This window comes from Haemorhous mexicanus, chromosome 2 (genome assembly GCF_027477595.1).
Source record: "Haemorhous mexicanus isolate bHaeMex1 chromosome 2, bHaeMex1.pri, whole genome shotgun sequence".
NCBI classification, from domain to species: Eukaryota; Metazoa; Chordata; class Aves; order Passeriformes; family Fringillidae; genus Haemorhous; species Haemorhous mexicanus.
The window spans coordinates 10,974,711-10,997,676 of record NC_082342.1 but is presented as its reverse complement, the minus strand read 5'-3'; the positions used below and the strand labels follow the sequence as shown (position 1 = coordinate 10,997,676).

At 40.3% G+C, this 22,966-nt stretch overlaps 1 long non-coding RNA gene across 1 annotated transcript in view; it reads left to right on the top strand.

Annotated features, from left to right (window-relative positions):
- The window catches only part of LOC132324243 (uncharacterized), a 28,342-nt gene extending 19,444 nt beyond the window's left edge, over positions 1-8,898 (top strand). Inside the window, exon 2 of the long non-coding RNA XR_009485550.1 lies at positions 6,532-8,898. This is a non-coding gene — a long non-coding RNA (uncharacterized LOC132324243). The remainder of the gene's footprint in view (positions 1-6,531) is intronic.
- The last annotated feature ends 14,068 nt before the right edge of the window (positions 8,899-22,966 follow it).

Sequence of the window (22,966 nt, the reverse complement as noted above, 5' to 3'; positions counted from 1 at the left end):
GCTGAGGTTTGGAAAGAGGAAGTCCTAGGTCTGGAACGACTTCACAAGGTTCTACTCCCATAGGGTGCCTGTACCAAGAAGCTGCATAATGGGGAAGGCAAGGAAAGAGTGGGCTGGACTTCACCCAAATCTAAGACAGCTTTGGAGTACGTCAGTCCAACACCTGTAACTAAACCACTGACACCTGGCCTCTCCTTATTTCTTTCTGCCCTTCCACAACTGGCCTTGTCCAGCTTAAGAAATGAGTTGCTTATTCATTTTTTTCCTGGGTGGATCTCATGTGTCTGCATTAACAGGCTGCATGTGGATGGTCCTGTCATTGAGCTGCTTTGCTCCACTCCTGCTCATTGGAGCCCAGAGTGAAATTCAGTGGAAGTTCAGAGAAGTTGAGATGCACTCAGATCCACTCTGCTGGTCCCAACGCAGGCAGAAAATAGGCAGCAAAAAACAGCCCAGGACCTAGAGGTCAGTCAGTAGTGTACAAATGGTGCTCAAAACCTGAGCTTGCTATGGGCTCAATTACATCTTGAATGAGCATCTAATCAGCAACCATTAAAAGCAACCTTTAAGCCTGTTGAAAGACATGTTAAAAAAGCCTTTGTCCCACATTGATTTTCCCAGATCTCTCTCAGAGAGTTGCTTTCCAAGAATGTGCAACCACAAAAGCCTGTTTTCCTGCCGATATTTTGCAGACAAGCATTTCTGACTTTAGAACTGGTGTCAGATCCCCTCAGATGTGTCTGTGTGTAGGATCAAAAGCCAAACTCTTTAACCTCAAGAGTGGTATTGCACGAGTTGAGGGTTGCGCTTCTGACTTTTTCTTCATTACCAGTAGGCCAAGTTGATCTAGCTGATGAAAACTGGCAGCTCCTTCTCTCAGAATCCTTAGGATTATAGTTATGTACCACTTAAACTTACTTCTGACAGATTTGTCTCCATATGGTCACGCTTCCTGCCAACATGAGATACTTTGTTAAGAATTTGTAAGTATTGCAGCCAATACATGCCTAGGTCCAGCCACACTCTTTCTATAATACTTGTCTATTTAGTATCCACTGGTGTACTCCATGTTTATATCAAAGCTCTCTCTTGCCATCGAGGTTACCTTGATAATTAGATTATTAATATGCTATGACCATTAATTAGTATGATTTTCTTTAGTATAATTTCTCTCTTGCCTCTATAAATCATCTGTTGTCAGATGCTTGCCATAAACTGTTTGCACTACTGATTAAAGTCTGGCCTGCTTTTTTGGCATATAAACCTGGAAGAATCCTTTTTCATACTCATAGAAATAGAAACCTTAGTTGCATCATCACCAGTCCTGGGGTTTGGTTATAAAGGAGTAGCTGAAACCAATTGGTGTGGTTAATATGAAATTGACTTGGTGTCTCTTGGAATACCAAGGGAAGAAGGTCAAGTTCTAAGTAACATTGATATCAATAATAAAAACTAAATATTTTTTATTTGGAGTAACAAGCAGTTTTTCTCACCATTCTTGCATATCATGTTTCAAAATGAAGATATCCTTATTACATTGCATTTGGCCGATAATACCTGAGACATCCTGATCTTTTTTATTCAATGGCCATCATTTTATTGTCACTCTGACAATATTTATTTTTTACTTCTGGAATATAGCCATGCTCAAAATTTAATGCACAAATTTTTTGCTGCCTTTAATTCTTAAAAACTTTGGTGTCTTAGTATTTTGCAAGGTACACAACAAACCTGATTATCAATCACATTAAGACTTTTTCTTTTTTTTTTTTAATCCACTCTTCTATCTAAAAGGATCTTAAACATTATGGAAAGAGTCTCTTGAGAATAACTCCTGTATGAAAAGCCCTGTAAGCAGCACAGGATCTCGAACTCTCTGGCCCTGCCTGTCAGGAGGGAAATACAAAGACAGGAATTTGTTGTGCTATACAAGTCCTTTGCTTTGCATGACTGTTAGTAGGTCATGGGAATCAGAGCCTCGGGTGCCTCAAATTCATGGCACAAGCATATCCAGCTGAATGCAGAAAGTACAGATGTTTCACATTGAGAAAATGCACACGTTGCTCTTTGGTCCCAAGTTAGCTACCACAGACATTCATTATTGCTACTATTATTATTATTATTATAGGATTTTTTTAAAGAACTGTCATTTGTGAGGTAATTTTCATGCTCCTGACACTATCAGCACAAAGGTACCTGAAAATAAGACAAGGCTTTCATTTCCTTCTCACACTGGCTTGGCGGGTGCAATGCATCCCAGCAATTCAGAATGCATTCAGTACACTATTATTCTCTAATAATCACCTGTAGTCCTTAGTCTCTAATGAGGCATTAAAGACTCATGCTTTATGGTCTGCTCAGGTTAGCTTCTGCAACTGCAAATATTTTAAGGATCTGAATATGATCTACATTCATCATCTCTTGATTTCAGGCTCTTTAATTTGGAAGCACTTTTGCCAGGCTTTACAATTTGTATGGCTATCATGCATTTTGCCAGCAAGCTTGTTTTAAAAAATCTTCACCTTAACAAAAAATCTACAAAAGTAACAAATTTAAGATGCTGATTTTTTTTTTTTTTTTTTTTTGGCTACTCCATCATATTCTCTTTGGTCCTATTTGGATTCTTGTCTAACTCAGGCTAGTATTGTCAAGCATCCAAACATCATGATTGTAGGTGCATGCAAATCTTTTAAATAAAAATAACCAATACTTGTGGTCAGTAGTGGAAAAGTATGGAATAAAGATTATATGCTTTGGCCAATGATCACAGGAAAATTTCTAATGAAGTATTATGCAGTTTCTAAGATTGGTGGAAAACAGGGCTAGGGGGTTAGAATTTGAGGGGTTTTTTTTGTTGTTGTTGTTGTTTTGGGTTTTTTTTGTTTAAAATGCTGCCTTAAAGGGTGGATATGCAGCTGTCAAGACAGAGCTTACGGTCTGTGGGCAGACAAGTCAGTATGGCTGAGATTGGAGCCTGTTGGTCCATAGCACTGACATGTTTGAAAGCAACAGTATTCTATCCCTTGGCAGACTAATTAGTAATAAGCAAACAAAAATTCAAAGCCTACTTCTCTTGATCTGATACCCCCTCCTCCACCCCTGAGTCCTACAGAACTAGATTGAAGACCACAAGATGAGAGAATCACTATTTCTGTTTCCATCTGTGAGGTCTGTAGTGCAGGGGATCCTGCTGTCAGAAGAAAGATCAGCAATTTCAAAGGGATTTTTTCAAATAGTACCAGAATTCATATGGACTAGAGACCACCTATGATTACACAGCCAACCTTGACTGTGTCATTTTCCAACCTCTCAGTTCTTTATTTTGCAGCTTCAATTTTAATAATAGTTGTTGCAGTTTAACCCCAGCCAGCATCCAGGTCCTAAACAGTCACTCACTCATTGCCTCACCAGTGGGATCAAAGAGAGAATCAGAAGAGTAAAAGCCAGAAAACTTGTAGATTGAGACAGTAACAGTTTAATAGGGAAAATTTAGGGCACACATGTAAGCAAAGCAACAGTTACTTGGGAAGATAAAATGCCACCACTCCAAACATCCCTCCTTCTCCCTTTTCCCCTCGGCTTATATGTGGTCTGGAATACCCCTTCAGTCAGTTTGAGCCACCTGTCCCAGACATGTCTCCTCCCAACTTCCCATTTAGCCAAAGTCTCCTCTCACTCCTCCTCTCCAGTGAGGCAGCACAAAAAGCAGAAAAGGTTTTGGCTCTGTGTAAGCCCTGCTCAGCAATAACAGAAACATCAACCCCATGTTCAGCACAAATCCAAAACACAACCCCACACCAGCCACGGTGAAGAAAATTACCTCTACTCCAGACAAAACCAGCATAACAGTGAAATTACATCATTTGGATGTCTTATTATGAAATTAGACAGTGAAATTACATCTTTGGATGTCTTAGGAATATTTCAAGTAAGGTTAAAATTATAATTTGTATGTATGATGTATATGTTCAATAGAGGGAAATATGTTAACTTCTTTAACTTGTAGCTCAATTGTAGCAGAAGAGAGTTTTAGAGAAAGAAAGACACTTCTAATGCTTGAGGGTGTTTCTTTTTGCTGGATATCAAAGCCTTACAACAAACAGGGAATCTGTGAGAGATTTGTAATGAAAGAATCTGAATAGTCTTTTACCATGGAGTGTATTAACTAACCTGACTACCAGGGAGGAGAGAATTTCTCTGTATTAGTCCTGTGAAAGTTACCTGCCTCACTGGAATAAATAATAGCAGCCTAATACACATATTACAGTAATGAAATATTAGTTACAGCTTCAAAAAGTCAGGGTGCAAGTTCTGCTGGGAGGAGAAGCCCCTGGAAGCTCTTGCAGCAGCCCTTACCAGCCATGATTCAGGTATCAGAGCTGTCACTGGCTGGATCACCAGGCAAGGCAGATCCAAGCCAGCTCAGAAATGAGCACAAGGAGGCATAGCCAAATTAACAAAAGCATGCAGTGGTGATTTTCTGCCAGCACGTGTCACTGGTATTCTAGACAGCTCCCTGCTTGTCTGCCCTGTGCATACCAGGCCACCAGCCCTGCCTCACAGCAGGAATATTTTGGGGCAGTTCGCTTAGACAGGGCCAGTTTTCCTTTTCCAAGGTCAACTGGTGACCCAGGAAATAGCTTTGTAAAAAGTGCCATGCCACAGGCAGGCCAAAATGCCCCGGGAATTTTGGCATTACAAGCACCCTGTGCTATTTTTGCCTCTCTCTTGAGCAACAGAAATAGCAGCAGCAACAGCATGTGTCCGTGCCTGGCAGGGCCAGGAGAAAGCTATGGCTACACGGAGGCTTGGCACCAGCTCCCTGCCCACTGTGGGCCACATGGAGAAGGCAAGCAGGGACCAGCACACACAGGTGTGTTCTGCAAGAGCTCCAAGGCAGGGAAGGGAAATGTCAAGCTTCTTCCAGCAGACCTGATGTGTATGGGTGCCCCATACAGCTGGGTTTGGCCTGGGGCTTGGTTCTGGCTAGACTGCAATGGCATCTGCTGTAACTGCTGCATGTAGACATAATGGCCAAGGTCTGATGTCAGTGCCCACAGAGAAAGATGCTACGGAGCTCTGGAGCCTGCACTGAAGGGTAGGCAAGAATTTTTGGTGAAAACAAAAATTCTTGGTGAAAACAAAAATGAAGGGGTGAAAAAGCTTGCAACCTAGTGGCCATGCTGGTAGAGAAAGGTAGTGTGGCTCTTTCCAGCTCACCAGTCCTGTCAGGATGGATTTGAACTAGAAAAGTCCTTTCTTTTATGGCTTTTTTGATATGGAAAACAAAAAACTGACTTTCTGCCTTAGGGGAACCCTACCTAGCTGCCACTGAGCTCTCAATGCTTGATGCTGTTTGCCTCCTGCATTTTGGACTGTGAACTGCTGCCAGTGAAGAACCTGCAAATATTTACTGTTGCATCCTTTGCTGCAAGTAATAAGCTGTCTGCTGCTGGGCTGCTATGTCTGAGAGCACTGTAGCTAGACCTGGCAGAGGTCACCTGTATGAGTCCTGCTCAAGAAATACAGATTTTTAAGGAATCTCTAAGTGCATTTGTTCCCAAAAATATGGAAGCATAAGAAAGAAGAGAAATAAGAACTACTCCAAATCAACTGCTCCCACTGAAGCATAATCAGCTCACCAGTCCTGACTGTAGGATCAAAGATACACATGTAAACTATTAATAGCAGCATAAGCACATAGATGTTGCTGAAAACAAGCAGATACTATTTTTCCCAGATTTACAAAACAGGACAGCTTAATTCTCAACTTTCTGAAGCCTAAGTGTCTGGAAATTCCAAAATTAGAGATGTGAAAGTAGTGTGTAAAAAAATTCAGAAGTGTTTTAAGAATACCAGTGTTTGCATGTCTTATTTCTGTTCTAAATAGGATTTAACCAGAAATCATGGCAACACCAAGAAAGACTAATGACAAGGTCATTCTGGGGCCATGTATTTTGTCCATGTAATACTGGTGGTGAGGACACAATGTGAAACACTCATGTCTGCTTTCTCTTTTATGCCTTATAGAAAGGCCAGAACATTATGAAAGAGTTAGTGACCTGGCAAAGCTTTTAGAAAGAGCTAAGAGCTGTTTTCATATGCCCCATAGCCAGGAGGGAACTTCAAGAAGGGACTCAAATGCAAGTATGATAGTTGCATTTCTGATGATGTCACAGAAAAAAACAACCCAAACCTTAGAAAACAAACCAAATAAGAAAAAATCCAAACACAAAACTGAAAACAAGGAATTCTGTAAAAAAGTAGAGTGGTGATCATTGTAACTACTCACAGTAGTTAAAATAAGGATATATTTTAAACCATATACATATGCAATTAAGGTTGTTCCCTGGTCTAGAAATTATGCAGGTTTGGAATTTTTTGCAGTCAACTAGGATCTTTTTCTGTACAGGAGTTCCTAAGGACTTAGACTGGGTTTCTCCCAGTCTTTACTGTCCAAAACATTCTATTTCATGTGTAAAATGTAGACAATTTTTGCTCAAGTTACTAATTCTTTCTTTTGTTTTTTAGGTTACTCATATGGGATCATATAGATTTTTAAGGAATCTCTAAGTGCATTTTTTCCCAAAAATATGGAAGCATAAGGTTACTCATATGGGATCATGCATGGAAGTTTTCACCCACCATGGCTGAATCTCCACAAGCACTGACTGTCCAGTCCTGGGACCTGACCTGAACAAGCTGAACCCTCTCAAAGCCCTTCCATGCACCTTCTGGAGTTTCCTTCCTGTGGGCATCAGGCCATGGAGGCAGAGATGGGAAGCAAAACTTCACCGTGCACTCAGTGTTTGTAACAATGGCTGCGATGTGTGCCTGGAGCTGGGAAGTATTTCTGAGTCCCACCAGGCTCTCACAGCCCATTCCTGCACCTAATCCTGTAGAGAGCAGAGGCTGATAGCACCATTCCAAGGTGCTCTACGTGATCCATGCAGGAGAACTGAGCACTGGATCTTCTCCTGCAGGGTCTGGGCCTCTCTTGCCTCCTTGCTGAACTCACAGAAGGAACACATGGACCTGGAGGCAGGCAACCCCATTCCCAGCACTGCGTGGGGGTGGGCAGGCAGAATGCATGAAGAAGGGGAATGGCAGGGAGAGAAGGAGGTCACATCCCCCTTGGCTGTCCTGCTAAATCCCCACCTGAGTTTCATTACGTTATTGCCTTACAGCTGACATCTCATTATGGAAGCTCACAGAAGGCCTGGACTTTTGAACCCAAGAGCAAAGGTCAATTTTTGCCACTAAATCAAGGTGGCAGAGGAAACATATGGTCCATGGTTGATCCCTCCTCTCTGTCCTGATTTATTAGAAACCAAGAATTGATTTTTTTGGAACTGCCTTTGCATTTATTTTCTCTGTATTTGGGATCAGTTAGATATCTCTAAAAAAACCCAAAAAACCCAAACCAAAACCAAACCCCAAAAAAAACAACATAAAATCTCCAGTAAACCTTTATACACAGGTTTCTATTTAGGTACCTGATATTGTGAACTGTTTTACTTCAGAGATAATTTTAAGCTGTCATCCCTGACATTGCCTTCTGTTGAACTCTGTTACAGTCCTTTCTTGCAATCCCTCTGCATTTTAGCAAGATTTCATCCTCTATCCATATTCCATTGTGACTGCTTTTGGCTCAGATCCTGCACTAACATGGTCAAGAAATGTGAACATGATAGGAAAATAACCCCATAGGTGAGCTAAAAGTCTTTCTCTGGGTAATTTGTATGCTCTTCCCTTCTAGCTGTAATAGCATCAAATCAAAGTGATAAGGATACTGCTAAAATTGCTTTAATTAACGTCAGTTTTACAGCCATAAATCATTATTAATTCCCACGTTAAATTTTGGAAATGGCCTAGATTTTTTTGGCCATTGCCACCGTTTGTCTGGAACTTTTCCCACTTGCAGACCTTTGCTTGTTCTTCTTACTCTCATCCTGATGTTTCCCCGTCAAGTGGAGCTTCCATCTGGCCTGAATGTGTGCACAAAGTTACTCTCACTCCTTCAACCGTGACCTAACTCCACTTTCTGTCAGTGCCTGGCCTTTTTCTAATTCCAGAGGTAGATGAGATGCTGGAAGTCATTGCTGCCCTGCCTTTCAAGAGACAAAATCATTGATCAGAGATTGTCTTCCCATATTAGTGCATTATTGCAATTTAACAATACTTCAGATGTCTACAGAGAGAAGCTGAGCACATCGCTGATACATCTACATAGATTAAGCTTTTCCTCTTAAATGGAATGCAGCCACTTCTTTCAGGAGTTCTTGCTTCCAGATGTATTAATGAAGGTGAATAAAATATTTAAATTACTTAGCAGCTCATCTATTTTACTGGATGTTGACTTTCCAATGACTATTTAGCAGGCCTTTCTTTTATTCCACTTGGGAGCTTGGACTAGTTTGTTTTCACTGTTTCATATGTATTGATAAAATTCACTTCTGCTGAAGAGAATCCATTCTTTAGGAAAGCTGTGATTCTCCTATATTTCAATTTTCATTTCTGTTTATATACTTCTTTTACTTAACAGAATTCAGCTGCCCTGTTTGCTGTGTCATTTGTATGCAGACGATATTCGGATATCCTCTCAGTCCCTTCAGAGTCTACAAAGAAGTTTGATGTTTTGTGTAATTGCCTCTGTGATATTTAATCACGGGTAACTTCAAATTTTGTTAAACTTAACACAGACAAAACTGAGTTGCTATTGATTAGTTCACTGGTGCAGAGGTCTCAGGTGTCATCTGTGGTAGTTTCCATTTGTGGTATTTCTTTTATCCTTCAGATAATGCTTGTGACCTTGGGGTCATTGTGGATTTGGTGCCTGCTTTTGAAGCCCACATCAATCATGTAATTAAAGTGTCTTACTACTGTCTTTGGAATCTAGCTGGGCTGAGACCTATGCTCTTTCTAGCCCACTTGCTAAAACTTTAATCCATATTTTTTTTGTCTGACTTGACTACTGCAGCTCTTCCGTGTGCCCTCCAATGTTTGCTTTAGGGACACAGCCTGGCTATTTAGGAATATACAGTGAATTAACCATGTTCATTGAATTCCATTCTAAGTAGACAATGTATTTTTAAAATGTGGCTAGACCCTGGGTATCACTTGGCTGCTTCTTAGCAGGGGGCTTTTAATGATATTTTATTTAACAGGATATTCTTTACCGACAGACCGGGAGAATTTAACAAGAATCATATCAATTTGTGCTGTCATTTTTCAACCTCTTTCTGAAAGTGGATGGCTTTAAAAATTATTAGAATTTCAAGATTGCTCTTACTTAATGTTATTAAATGTTATCTGTTTGGCAAATTGCAGAAGCTTTGGTTATGATTCCATTACAATCCTTTCTTTACTTGTTTGTCACTTTGGGGGTAAAGATTTCCAGAACAGTGTCTACTAAAAGATGACTGGTTTCAGTTTTTCTTTTCTTTTTTTTTTTTTTTTTTTTTTCAGAATTTATCTGCAACAATCTTTTTCTTTTTGCCAATACAATGTCACAGACCACATTCTACTCTTGCTTGTGTCTTCAGAGTTTTTTGGGATAGTACAGGATTAACAGAAGCCTTGCCCACGACGTAGAGTTTTAAACAATCCAGATAAACCTATGCAAGTATGTATGTAAACACTTATCTAAGTTTAAAATTTGTTCAACTTTATTTAATTCAGGCTGATTGCAGGTACTGTTAAGTCACACCGAAGGAAATGAAAATAAAAAGTGATGCAGCCTATTTTCCTGTTACAAAATCACATTATGTGTTTGTATTTTTGAAAAGTTAATGTGTAAACATATCTTAACAGCAGGCTATTGCCACATACACCTAATTATGGTTCATACCTCTCCTAGAAGGAGAAGCATGTGAGGTGAAGTATGCTCTGACACACAGTGAGTAAAGACAGCAGCTAGAAAAGGTAATCCCTGAAGAAGCAGGACAACAGTTGCATGGATCCAAAATTATTCCCCTTAAAATCTCTTGAAAGGAAGAGTAACATGGAGCACAAGTGGGTAATCAAATATGCATGCCATGGTGATGAAGCAAGGCTCCTCTGCTTCTATTGCTTGACACACAGAATCACTGCTGAGATGGCAGGAGACAGGAAGATCTCCGGCTTTCAAATACAGCAAAAATGACATTTTGTTTGGTTTTTCTTTCAGTTAGGTTCTGTAAATAAGTGCCTGAAACTATTCATTAGCATTGATACCTGCAGTCTCACTGTTTATACAGCAGCCAAATGGGTGAATTTCACTGCAGCAAACTGCTACAGGAAAGATTAATTTGCACTGAATTAAGTGGAGTAGTCTATTGTCTACCTTTGCTGTGATGCTTTTTGTCTACATGCCCAACTCTAACCCAAGGCTGTTCACTTAGATGTGAAAATCAGATGTATGGGATAAACTGGATGTTTTATTTATAGCAAGAACATTAATATACAGCATGCTCTTCACTATGGGCAAGGGTGGCCTAATGGCACTCTGGAGTGGCTTGTTCCTCGCTGAAATGTGAACTTTCCTCTCTGACAAAGAAGTACAGAAACACTCTGAAGTTGGATGCTCTTCCTGAATCATTACAAAATTGTCTGGCAGTCACTGCAAGTGTTAATTGCTGCAATGAGAAGATAACTTAACCTACCTCTCTAATTAGAGAAAGCACACTGGCCCAAGAAAGGGAAGTGGCTGAAGCTTTACCTAGTTGTCTAAAATGGATCCCAAAAGTGATTAGATTAATTTTTCAGTACCTGAACAACACTGCCTGCTTTCCTGATGGCCATCTGCAGCCTCTGTCTTGCAGGCTACTGGACTCAGAGAAAAGGCAAGGTGCCCTCAAGCTGCGAGGAATGAAGGAAATCTGAAATTAAGTAAGAAATTTTCCAGATGAGAACTTTTACACCGAGGTTGTCCCAAAGTCTCTGGAGAAGTGCAGTTTTTGTACCAAAGATGCAAAGCCTTATTTAAAGCTTGTGTAAGCAACTGATTTTTTTTTTATAATTCCCCCAAAAATGCTGCTAATTGATTTTATTTTGGCACACATTTGCTCTGGGGTGTACACCAAAGGAGCAAGAATTATTCCAAAATATTGTGTTAAAGATATTACTCACTTCACAAGGTGTTGCAAAATCAGTTTCTTCCCCTTCCACCTGGGCTCACAAAGTTTGCAGGATTCATCCCAAAAAACAAGAGAAGTTGTCAACCTTTTCCCACCTTTTCCCACACAAGGGTCAAACACAAAAGTAAAGGGGGTGCAACATGAAGAAGTATTTATTCTGCAGGGTGATGTACTGTTTTTTTGGCAGCAGCAGAATTTCAAAGAGAATTACTTTATCTCTAATATGGACATGAGTAATAGATGGCAGAATGTACTGAGACTTATATAGGCAGATTTATGAGGCGTGCCAGAAAACAGTGGCCTGCTGAGTTTATTTAAAGCCATACATTCTGAGCGAGTCTGCAACAAGGACTGGAGCAGTCTCTGTCCTTCTTGCAGTAAAACTGTCTCAGACTGGAGAAGGTGACTGTAGCACCACTGACTCCCCCAGAACAGCAGTCTCAAAGACTCCAACAGCTACATGGAAGTTCTTCCTGAGTGAGCAGTTTTTAGAAGCAAAAGTCTCTTTGTATAAGACTAGGCAGCAAAAGTCTTTGTATAAGACTGTACAGTGAAACTGAGCTCTACAAACTTCATTGCAATAGGTTTTGAAGATGGTTTAGTCACTTTGGTCAAATTTAGACACTTGGCCTCAAAGACTGTTAGCACAATGATGTTTATATCCTCTAGTTAGTAAAAAAATAACTTTGTGTGACTACAGAAAAGCGTGCCCTGGAAAAGCGTGAGAGCACTTCAGCATCCCTGAGGAGGAATGTAATGTTCAGCTGCTGTATAATGAAGAGAGGTGGAACATGTAGTGGAGTAACTGTGCAGTAAAACATTTGGAACTCATAATGTTTCATGGGGCCAATGCCCCTGGGAAGAGAAATAAACTCTTTCCTATGGCAGAGCAATAAATATTTATATATTGTATTGCCCAAAGACCTCCGTCAGAAGGGACTGAGAGGGAGCTGAGTTTGCAGAAAAGAAAGAGGTGCAATCCTTCTTTTGCCTTTACAACCTGAGGATACAGACAGGCAGAGAGGAAGAGCCTGTTTCCAACGCATTTAAAGAAATGAGACTATTGGAGAAGTTGCTGGGAATTTGGTAACTGTGGCTACTACAAGAATGCTGTGTTTCCCCTTTCTTTGTCTCTTGTTCAGAAGTGAATCACACACAGTCTTTGACTTGACACAGATGACAGATTCACAAATTTTACTTTTTGATTGAGACAAAATTGATTGTAATCAAGGACTTTTTCTGTGTTATCTGAGTAACTGCTTAGCCCTTACAGACCGAAAGGAAGTAATCACATCTCTCTTGAGCCCAGAACATGAACTTTCCCATCTTGCAAGAATGCCCATTGACACAGTCTCATCTTAGAAGACCATAATTGATTGAGAAAAATGAGAGAATCAAAGATTGCTGGGAAGTTTTTGTCACCTGCCACAGACTGTGCTAAAGGTATTTTCCAAAAGTACAAGTCTCATGTACTTAAATGCAGCACCCACTGCACCTATTCATAAGACACCACATGAAAGAAATAAGTTTCAACTTGATTTTCTACTTTGGGGAGTTCTAGTTATCTCCCTAAGACATCAAAACCGCCCAACTACTATCTTATATCAGACAAGTGAGGTCTGGAGGTTCACAGAGAACCTCACAAACAAGGCATCTCCCACTGCAGGCATGAGAAGAGGCATGCTTGGCACATCCAGTGACGCTCAAGCACCCTTCAGATGTTAATGAGGTTGAGAGGTCCAGTGTTCATCTAAATTGTTCACAATGTATAGATAGGCAAACTGAAGCCTCACAATTATCATCCCGAGGAATATGTCAAAAGTTGGTCTCTGATTCTGCAGACACTCATAGTTCTTTTCCATCCAGGCAATGCATAGAGATATCTGGAGATTTCCATAAAATCAGATCTGGTTTCCTTTTCTATTAAATATGTAAAATTTTCAATAGCAGGAAGTTTTTTCAGAAATACATTAATTTAGATGAAGCCCTTCTAGAAAAGGTGGCCACTGGAAACTGCTTTGCTTCCTGCCTACAGGCTACCAAGAAATCCAGATTTCTAGGGTCGAGGTTTCCAGGATGGTCCTTTCACATGGACTACCATACACTTAGGAGACCACAAGGTTTTGTGGGGTTTGCAACATGGCTGAGAGCCCAGAAACCCAGGCTGTAGCAAGTTTTTCAACCCCTCTATTCTCCATTTTTTCAGGACCTGAGAGAAGTCTTACAAAAATCAAGAACAAAAAGGCTCAGCTTATATTTGAAAGGTTTTTGGTTTTGTAGGAGCAGCTTGCTAAGATGCAATAAAAAAAAGTATTAGGATATAGTTAGGTAATCAGAAAATAACATATTTTAGTTTTTCTCAATTATTTGTAGGGGTTGGAAATATATTTTCTGCAGTGGACTTTAGTACATTTTTTTTTTTTTTTATCAGGGATAGACAAAAAAATCTGAAATAGTGGAATTGCTCTGCAGGACAGAAATATTTCATTTCAGTCTTCCCCCTGTTCTTTCTCAGTCTTTAGAGAGATTTTGGTTCCCTGTTTTCTTTCTCTATACAGTAACCAGCTCTAGAAAATACAAGACTGAAAATTTTAGATACAAAATAATACCAACCAAAATCACTAGGAGTGCCTCTTTCACCTCTCAGAGATGTCCATGACACCAGTGTGAGAGACAATGCTGGGAGACCAGAGAGGACCCAGGGCTGCATTGGAAATAAAAGTGCTGAGACTGGGAGAACTGCAGGCAAGAGCAGGAAAACCCCATTAACCTCCCTAGCAGCAAGCAGGAATTTTCTAGGAGAGAGACTCAAGATGGAGTAATATTCCTCAGAGTTGGGCAGGAAAAATGGGCACACACCACACAGACTGTTTGAAGATGACCAAAGTTCAGAAATGCCAAGAGGAACAGCCAGATGTACCCTGGTTCCAGGGACACAGTGGCTGGCAGGGCTGCTGGAGGAGGGGCTGGACATCACCTTGGGTGGCCCAGGGAGAGTCCATCCATGGCAACTGGGGCTTTATTGTATGTGTGGGAATATTTATCACTCTGAGTGAAACACTATCCACATCTCTTCCTGGCAGGATGCTATCCTGTCCTGAGGTGTACGAGAGAGGCTTTCAGCTGGGAGGCTTTAATGATAAGCAAGTGCAATTCAAAGGAGAATTGTAAATTGAAGTCGACTCCAAAACACTTCTTAAAGCCCTGAGTCATTAGCAGCTGAATCACATTATTCCTGTCAGCAAGATCTCTTCTCTAACATCATCCTCTATTTACTGTACATTACCTCATGGTCCTGGTCAAACTGTGCAGCTTTTACACGAACATCAAGAGCCCTAGTCATTAGGATGAGTTTGACATAATGCAAACTTTATTTTCTGATGCTAGTTAGAAAGCAACAACCCCAATCCAAGGATTTTCTTAGTCCGCACACAAAAAGCTTGTCCTAACTAGCAGGTCATATAATAAGCCTTGTTTTCTGTTTTTCACATTTCACTTATTTGCTGAAGCTCATGGCTCTGCTACAAGGGCACTTTTGAAAGTCAAAAGGTCACAGAATAAAGCATCACCCTTAAAAATTCATCATTTATCTGTCAAAGAGTGACCTCATGGTGACTCTTTCTCAGCTTCAAAGCCATCGATTGCATGGCCCTTCATTCTCCTGGAAATCCTATAAACAAGTCCCTCTGAGATGACAGAAGTTTAACATGCAACCCTTGTCATATATTAAAATAATGATGCAATATTAGATTAGATATTAGACTAATTACTACATATTTAGTTCTTTCCAACAGTTCATCCTATAAGATTAGGTGATAAATTCCCAGATAAATTTTCAAATGTTTAAATGGTTAATTTTCAAAAGTTTTAAAATTTGTTTATGGAATGTATACTTATCTAAATATATCTAACTTTAGGCTTACCAATATGGCAGGTATTGTCTTAAGGAGATAAGCTTCTCTGATCCAGATATGTCTATGAATTGCAGCTCCTTTAGGCATAGAGCTCTTGATGTTGGAAAGGCACAGGATTAGGAAGTTTAAGCAAGCTGAAAGATAAGGATCAAAGTTAAATTGAAAGTTACTTCGGTTGATTTGTTTCAGTGATTAGAGAGACCATATTATTAAAATAGTGAGTGAGTTGTTTAGTGCTGTGCTTGACACAACTGCTCAAAGGGCAGAATTAAGGATAAAAAGTCCAAAAATTAGCACTGAAGTCTGAAAAGAAAAGGCTTAAACCTGCAATCAAACATCTATATTTACAGTCTGGGCGATGCCAGACTTCATGGACAAGATGTATGTCTTCAGCAGAGCTCCTGAGGGACCTGAAAGCCAGGCTAGGCTCTTTTCTCTCAGACACCACGTTCTGCAGAGGAAGTTCTTCAAGCAACACAGATCTCTGCATGACAGAGGTGCAGCCTTGTCATCATGACTGCATCCTGTTTTTTCCCATACCACCTGTTAATTCTGGGCCTGCTGAATGAGGGGAAGGGCTGGGGACTGGATTCCAAACCCAGTACAAGTTCATAGGGTATTTGCTAACAACAGCACTCAGTTCATAGTGAGACAAAGCCTACATCCCCAGCCAGTTTGCAGCCACATTGCAGACAGACCCTTACTCTGGCCAGCCTCTAAACCAAGAAAGGTATTGTTGGGATTGAACTTTCCCCTGACAGCAGTTAGAGCATTCCTGGGGTGCCTGAGAGATAAAAGTGTGGAGAGGAGTCTTGCTGGATCTACACGTTGGAAATCGCCGTGCTGGAGCTACTCTATCAATTCAGACAGCAGCTGGCCTCTGGCAATGCTTTTTTCCTTCAGATTAATTAACATTTTCCTCTCAGCCCCCTGGTTATGGGCATGATCATAAAATCTGTGCATGTTAGCAGAAGTTGCATCACATACTGTTCACCTAGCCAGCTGTGTAGCAATGTTTTTCTACCTCTGCAAAATCTCTCCTGAAATTTCTGAGTGGAGAGTTCAATGCTGAAAATGACAGTGGTCAAATTTCAAGTGGCTGGTCTGAAAGACCATCCAATCTTTAAATTCTCCTAAAAATGTGTCTCTCTGTGCTAATTATGCTTTCATATCAGGCAAAGCTGTTGTTCTATACAGAGTCAGGTTTGCATTTCCAGAAGTCAGGAATACAGAAACACACTAGGTCAGGATTTCACATCTTGCTTCAGGGAAAGCTCACTTTCCATTTCCCCACCTCATCAACTACATACACCTCAGCTCCTCAGGCTGACAGCCAATTTCTTTTAGGAAATCTCCTTGCTTAAGTAAGGCCTTGTTTCACTATTCTTCAAGATTAATTATTCTTATTTAAAAAAACCTGACCCCTGTATTAGTGAAAAATATTCTGCTTTCAACATGGTATGAAATCATGATGCAAATGTATAAACTGTGGTATAAATGTGGTGTAATTTTCAGCATATCTTTTAACCACCAGCTTGATAATATTAAGTGGTTCCAGTCGGAATCCTCATGGGCAAATGCTGTGACTGAGGTTTGCAAATAACAAAACTGCTGCAAAAGCAGGCTTACTAGTCAAATTTTCACAGAACTGCTTCCCTTGACACAACTTTAACTCACTCTCATCCAATACCGAATCCTAAAAAATTGTAATTAAACAACAGAGATTGTTCACTATTTGAATTTTAATCCATTGTATTGATTGAAGCTGCTGAGAACTTTGAAAACATAAACTATTTCTAGCACAGGAGGGACCAGAGATTGGACATAATGACTACATGCACTGCCTCAATTGTATGATGATGTTCAGTCTGCCCCTAGCATTATACAACTGCCAGTGCTTTGTTCTCTAGATCAAGGTAATATCCTTCCCTTTCTATTACTTTCCTGGGGCTTCTGAATGCATTAAATTAGTAGAAAAAACTGCAGAGTAAAAGTTAGTGTGTGAAATCTGGTACACAGGTATTGTGTGTCACCTGCAGAGATATCTACTGTGGTCCTTAGCAAATCTTTTGAAGGCCTTTGGTAAGTAACAACCAGAGGGTTTGTTGGACAAGATGTCCTGAGACAAAGCCTATCTCATATATTAATTAAATTCACTCTTTGGCTATTCACTGTTTGGCTGCATTAAAAAAACCCAGAACACTGAGGGCAACTAAACCCCTGTATTGGTGAATAGGTCAATATCAAAGATCATCTGTAGATCAAAACCTGGAAAATGCAAAACGTTCAGATTAGTATGCAAAATAAAACATCAATGTGGAGAGTGGATTTATATGATTATCTATGAATAATTCATTAGCACAAGAAATACAATTAGCTTTTAAAAATTGTCTAACTACTATACTCATGTTTAGCAAATCTAACATATAGTAACATCAGGAGGAAATGTCCATAATGTAAAAGAAATTAAAACATATTCCTTAAGGAGTCCAGCTGCCTTATTACTGAGGGGGGAAAGGGCAGTGGGTTGGATGGGTTAGATCATGCCCAGAGAGGTTAACTTGCCTGTAGTCAATACCCTTGCATTTGCAGGTGTGCCCTCAATTGACCCTATTAGTATGTGCAACCCTTGCTGGAAACCTTACTTGAGAAACATGAAGCTCTGGACATTTGAAGTGACTCTGACTAGAGCAAAGCATTCTTTAAATTTGGAGGGGGCTTATTTGGTGGGAGGATGGAGAAATAATTTTCATGAGAGAGGGTTTTCTGCTCTTCCAGTAGATAGAAACCCGAGGGCTGAATCAGGCAGAAGATAATCGATGCTATAGCTGGCATACTAAATCAATACATTACTGGCAACTGGAGCTAGTTTTAGCTGAACCTCTGCTTTCCAGAGCAATCACTCCAAGTCCTGACTTAGTCATTTTCAAGATGAAATTGCATCAGGCTCTTAATCTGTAGGATCCAGTTTGATGTTAGCCAGGCTGATAGTGGCAGTGATTTCCTTGGAGCTGACTTGTGTTGACTGCTCCTGCTCAAGGAGAGAGGACAGTGAGTGCAAATGGATAGGAGCTTGCCCTGGAGAAGCCTTCTAGCTGGTGTTTTTGTTTATCCCTGTGCCCTGCTTCTGCAGACAGTTTAGGCAAGGGAACACAGACATTGCTCACCTAGCCTTTGGTGTTTTAAAAGTATTGTGTATTTGTAATAGTTGTTCTTTCAAGAACGAAGAGTGCCACGGCTAAGTGACATTATGAGCAAGAAGCCAAAAGCTGATACAACAATTCAAAAGTGCACAAATTAAAGTCGATTGTCAAATGGATTTTCTGTTCCATTAAAAATGTCAGGATTGAAAAATTCTGACATATAAAAGATCATATTAAGTGTCCACATTAAATTAAGTGGGGACCCAAATATATAATCCAAACATTGGGAAAAATTAAGTACTGAAGATAATTACTTTGCCCAAAATTTTTGAATCCAAATATGTTGACATTTGGTCCTTCCTTGGATACTTTTATTTTCTATTTCTAATACTGGCATTTTTTTAAATAAAACAAAATGTTTTGTGCATAATATTTCAAAAGCAAGACATTGTTTTGCTGTGGTGTTCTTTTGCTTTTCAATTGCAATTGTTACCATTATATTATTGCTATTTATTCAAATAATATAATTTATTTCTCATTATCTATCCAAATAATTTGTCATAATTAGATTTGCCAGGGAGAGATGGCTTTAATGAAAACTTTCAGTCTACATCACTGTAGATTACCCACTGCAGTTCTCCTGGCTGGATTAGGGATAGACACAGCCATCATAACATAATGATTAAGTTCTCTTTGAGAATGTTCTTGCTGTCAGGTGAATGCCTAACCCCAGATGTACTCATTTAACACAGACCTTCTCGCTGGATAGCCATGGACTTTTGAGTTTGGCCTTTGGACAGTTTGGATGACACTGCACAACCAAGCAAAGGAGAGCCAAGGGACAGTACCTGGCACAAAGGGTGGAGTGGCACTGACCGGCTGGCTGCTAAACTCATCAGGGCTGCTGGCCCACCACAGCAGACTGGCTGTTCCACCCCTGCACGGTGCTTGCTCCTCTGTCCCCAGCCCTGGGGGTGCCTCTCATGCTCTTTGGGACAGGGATACTGGTTCAAAGCATGTGCAGCAGTGCCACAGACTGCCCAAGGGCTGCTTTTGCACTTTGCCACGGGGCTGTTGTATTGGAGAGTGCAAAGGTGCAGCAGAGCACCACATGGGCTGGAGGAAGTCAGACTCAGTGCAGTGAGGTCATTGCTAGCCAAGATCATGGGGTGAGCAACCTCCCAAAGAGAATCCAAACTGTCCCTGGGCAGAGCTCATCGGAGAGGTGCCAGACAGAGACAGATGTGAACGATCAGTTCAGCAGTGATCCCAGTCTGGAGCCTGTGCTTAGCTGCCCCCTGGCCCCTTTTTACTCAGCAATATAAATCTTGCACTCTGGGCAAGGCCCAGGTCTTAGGAGTGCAACAGCTTAACTAATGGGAAGAAGTGTCTACATTTCTTCCTTTTAAAGAACAGAGATGAGAGCAGTGGTATCATTACATGCACATCACACCATGCCCTTCTTGCCCAAATTTTCTCCCTCCTGTCTCGAAAGCTCTGTCAACAGAAGTGCAGCCAGCACAGTGTTAGTGGCAATATTTGGATAGCACACAATGTTCACTGTTGCCTATTTGTGTGGATGTTTTTGTTCTCACTCAGCCGTGGGAAGGTGTCTCATTTTGCTGCAGTTCTGTCCCATACTGAGATTCAGCTGTAATCAGCTCTCTCTGAATCCTTTCCCCAAAGAACAGTTGCAAATGTAATTTCTGAGCCACATTTGCAATAGCTCCATCTTTGTCATCCCAGAGGCTACTTCTGTTCACACCACTTTCAGACTCTTTTGCAAGCATGGATACAGCACTATTCTGAAATTGTCCATCTGTCCAATCGAAAGAATGCAGCACACCAAGGTACATGATTAAAAAAATCAAGTTACACTCCAGAAGTTGAAGCCTTTTCTAATTCTGCATCCACTTCAGCATATGTGACCCATAACTGCACTCAACAGCTGTGACTTTGGCTTCTGTGGGCATAGCCCAACAACCCATTTGCAGAAGGACTTCTAGGTGTCTATGAATTCACCTGAAATGCCTTTTGTTTTAAGATTAGCAGGGGGTTATTCATGAGAAATTTTTACTAGACCTGCTGATGTAGCAGTTTTGGAAGAGTAGCTGAAGACACAGGATGGAGGTGTCCTTAAACACCGCACAGTAACTTCAAGACTGGAAAACGCAGAGTGCTGTGACCTAGATTTTTCATCTGAATACATAAAGACAGCTGGGTAACATAGATATAATAAAGAGAAAGCACGGCAAGGGGAATTTAGCCAACTTGATAATTCTCAATCACCCACACAAGCAGGACATTTCTGATGGCAGAAGCTTTTATCTAGTAGGAAAGAAATTCATCAAGACATGCAGTCACTGGAAGCTGAAGCTCAGTAAACATGGGCTGTAAGCAAAAGGCTGATTTTTTTTTTTTTTTTTTTTTTTTCTGATATTGTAACAGATAATTAACCACTAGCAGAGTTTGCCCAGGGACATTGTGGATTGTTTGGTGAGTCTGTCCTGGCAGTGACTCATACCATGGTCTTTTCCTCCTGACACAGTTTTCCACATCCAGGCTCCTGCCTTCTGCACTCTGATATGTAAACAATAACTCAACATTTATCCAGTAACTCTGCTGCACATTTATGAATTTTAATCAACCATTGACACACTTACATGAAGTGAAACAAATGAGCAGAGTTGACAAATGAGGTCCTTGCTTAGAAAGGATTTTAGATTCATATTAATATTCAGCTCCTTTCTAGGATTCTTGACATTAACTGTGTTTCAGCACTGCATGGTTGTCTTGAGGCTACAGGATTGTTTTCTATAGCCCAAACAGGGAGCCCATTGTGCTAAGCATATAACAAAAAGACAGCCACTGCTTCTGAGAGCTCACGGTCTGAGGCAGAGAGAACAAATGGCTGGTAGATGAGGATAAAATAAGTTTGGACTCCATTCAGTGGGGTAAGAAGCACTGTTGGGATACCAGTTAACTAACTGTTGGAGCCATGTAATTTGATCTGTTCCAAAGATGTGGAAGATTTCTGTACATAACACAGTCCTCACAATTTGGATCTGATTTTTTTAAAAGCGGTGCCTGGTTTGTCAGCTAATGCAATTTTCCCTCTTTACCCTCTGCTGGCCTGAATCAGTCCAAGACTAGCTCCCTTCAGGTAAAGGGCTCTGTGCCTTTGATTATTTTATGGCATTTGCTGAAGCCCAGTTTTCATCAGAGGTCCTTCCCAGCAGACTAACAGCCCCATGAATGAAATCAGCAGGGAGGCTCTTCATTATCACAATTCTGGCAGTGAAGTCTCTGTACTTTTATCACTGTACTAGTATCAATTATTTGGAGCCACATTAAATAAATGAAGTCAGTAACATGAATATGTCATGCCCAATTCATACAGAGGCTCCTGAACTCTCTTTAAAAAAGCCCTCTCTTTTTTGCCTGCTGCTTCCCTTATGAATTTTTTGTAAGCTCTGACCTTAGACATATCTCAATCATTGCAAGCATGCTTAGTTCAAGATTGAATACACATCCATTTTATATGGGTTGAGGGGGGAAAATCATGAGAAAAGCAGATGACATTAGAAAAAAAATTACTTTTCAAAGAAAGTTCAATGACCTCCATATAGATATGACATGTTAAAGTCACTGACTTCTCTTTTAACTCAGCACTAGCATATATATATTTAGTATTATATAATGTACTTGTAAGGGCAAAGCCTCTTCAGCATTCGATCCACAATATTTATTGGAGAGTTCTGACTCACCTTCCTTGGGTGTTGCCCAGAGTCACCATAATACCAGTAATGACAATGAAATGGACTGCATTGGCCAGTGCCCTTTGCTTGTTTGATGGGTCATGGCAGCACACTGATTGCAGCTTTCTGCAACCTAAGGACAATCTTATTTATTGATTGATTCTGCTGAATCAGAATTCAGGCTTGGCAGAGCCCATTCTCAAAAAAAAAAAAAAAAATTAAGAACCCTTTGGGCTTTGTACAGTATTTTCTAAAATATTTCTAACTAAAGCTAACTTATTTTGGTCTTAATAAAAGAAAAGTAAATCTCTGATGTATGTACTTCAGACACTGTAAAGCCAGTTCATTTTGCTTGTAATTTAACTGATCTGTTTAAGCAGAGCAGGAAAAGCAGAGAACTGTGACAGGAGAGGAGATTTCTTGGATACTGCTTTGCAGGTACTCAGAATAAAAAAGCCCTAGAACCTTTGAGCTTACTGAGAGTGGAAATATACATAGATGTAAGGAGGAATGGGCAAATGCTTTGTGGGAGTTTGTGAACTCTGAAACTCCAATTCAGCCACATTTGAATATGTTACAGCCTCTTCTCTGTTAACATTAATCAGAGTGGCTTTTCTTTACAAGAATGTTGGAGAAAGTGTATTCTAAACTCAAATACTCTTGGAAACCCATTTCAGTCAAACTGGCATGAGAAGTGTTATCCTGGCAGCTGAAAGAATGGTATGTTTCTTAGGGGGCCAATTACACACCCAAAAGAAGGAAGAGTGAATAGATACAAAACATAATTAATATAAATGCAACCTGTAAATAAGCCCAGTCAGAATATAGTCTGATGAAATGCTTATTCAGTCTGTTAGAATTTGCATAGATGCCTCATTCTTATGAGGCTCTTTCCTGCTGAAATTTACAGGGAAAAATCCCTTAAATTTCCTGTTACAGACAGAAACCAAAGCAGCGATGTCCATATTTTGGAGGGCTTGCATTGAGTTATATTTGTGGCTTCCCTAGGACTATTAGTGGTGTGCAAATCTGAG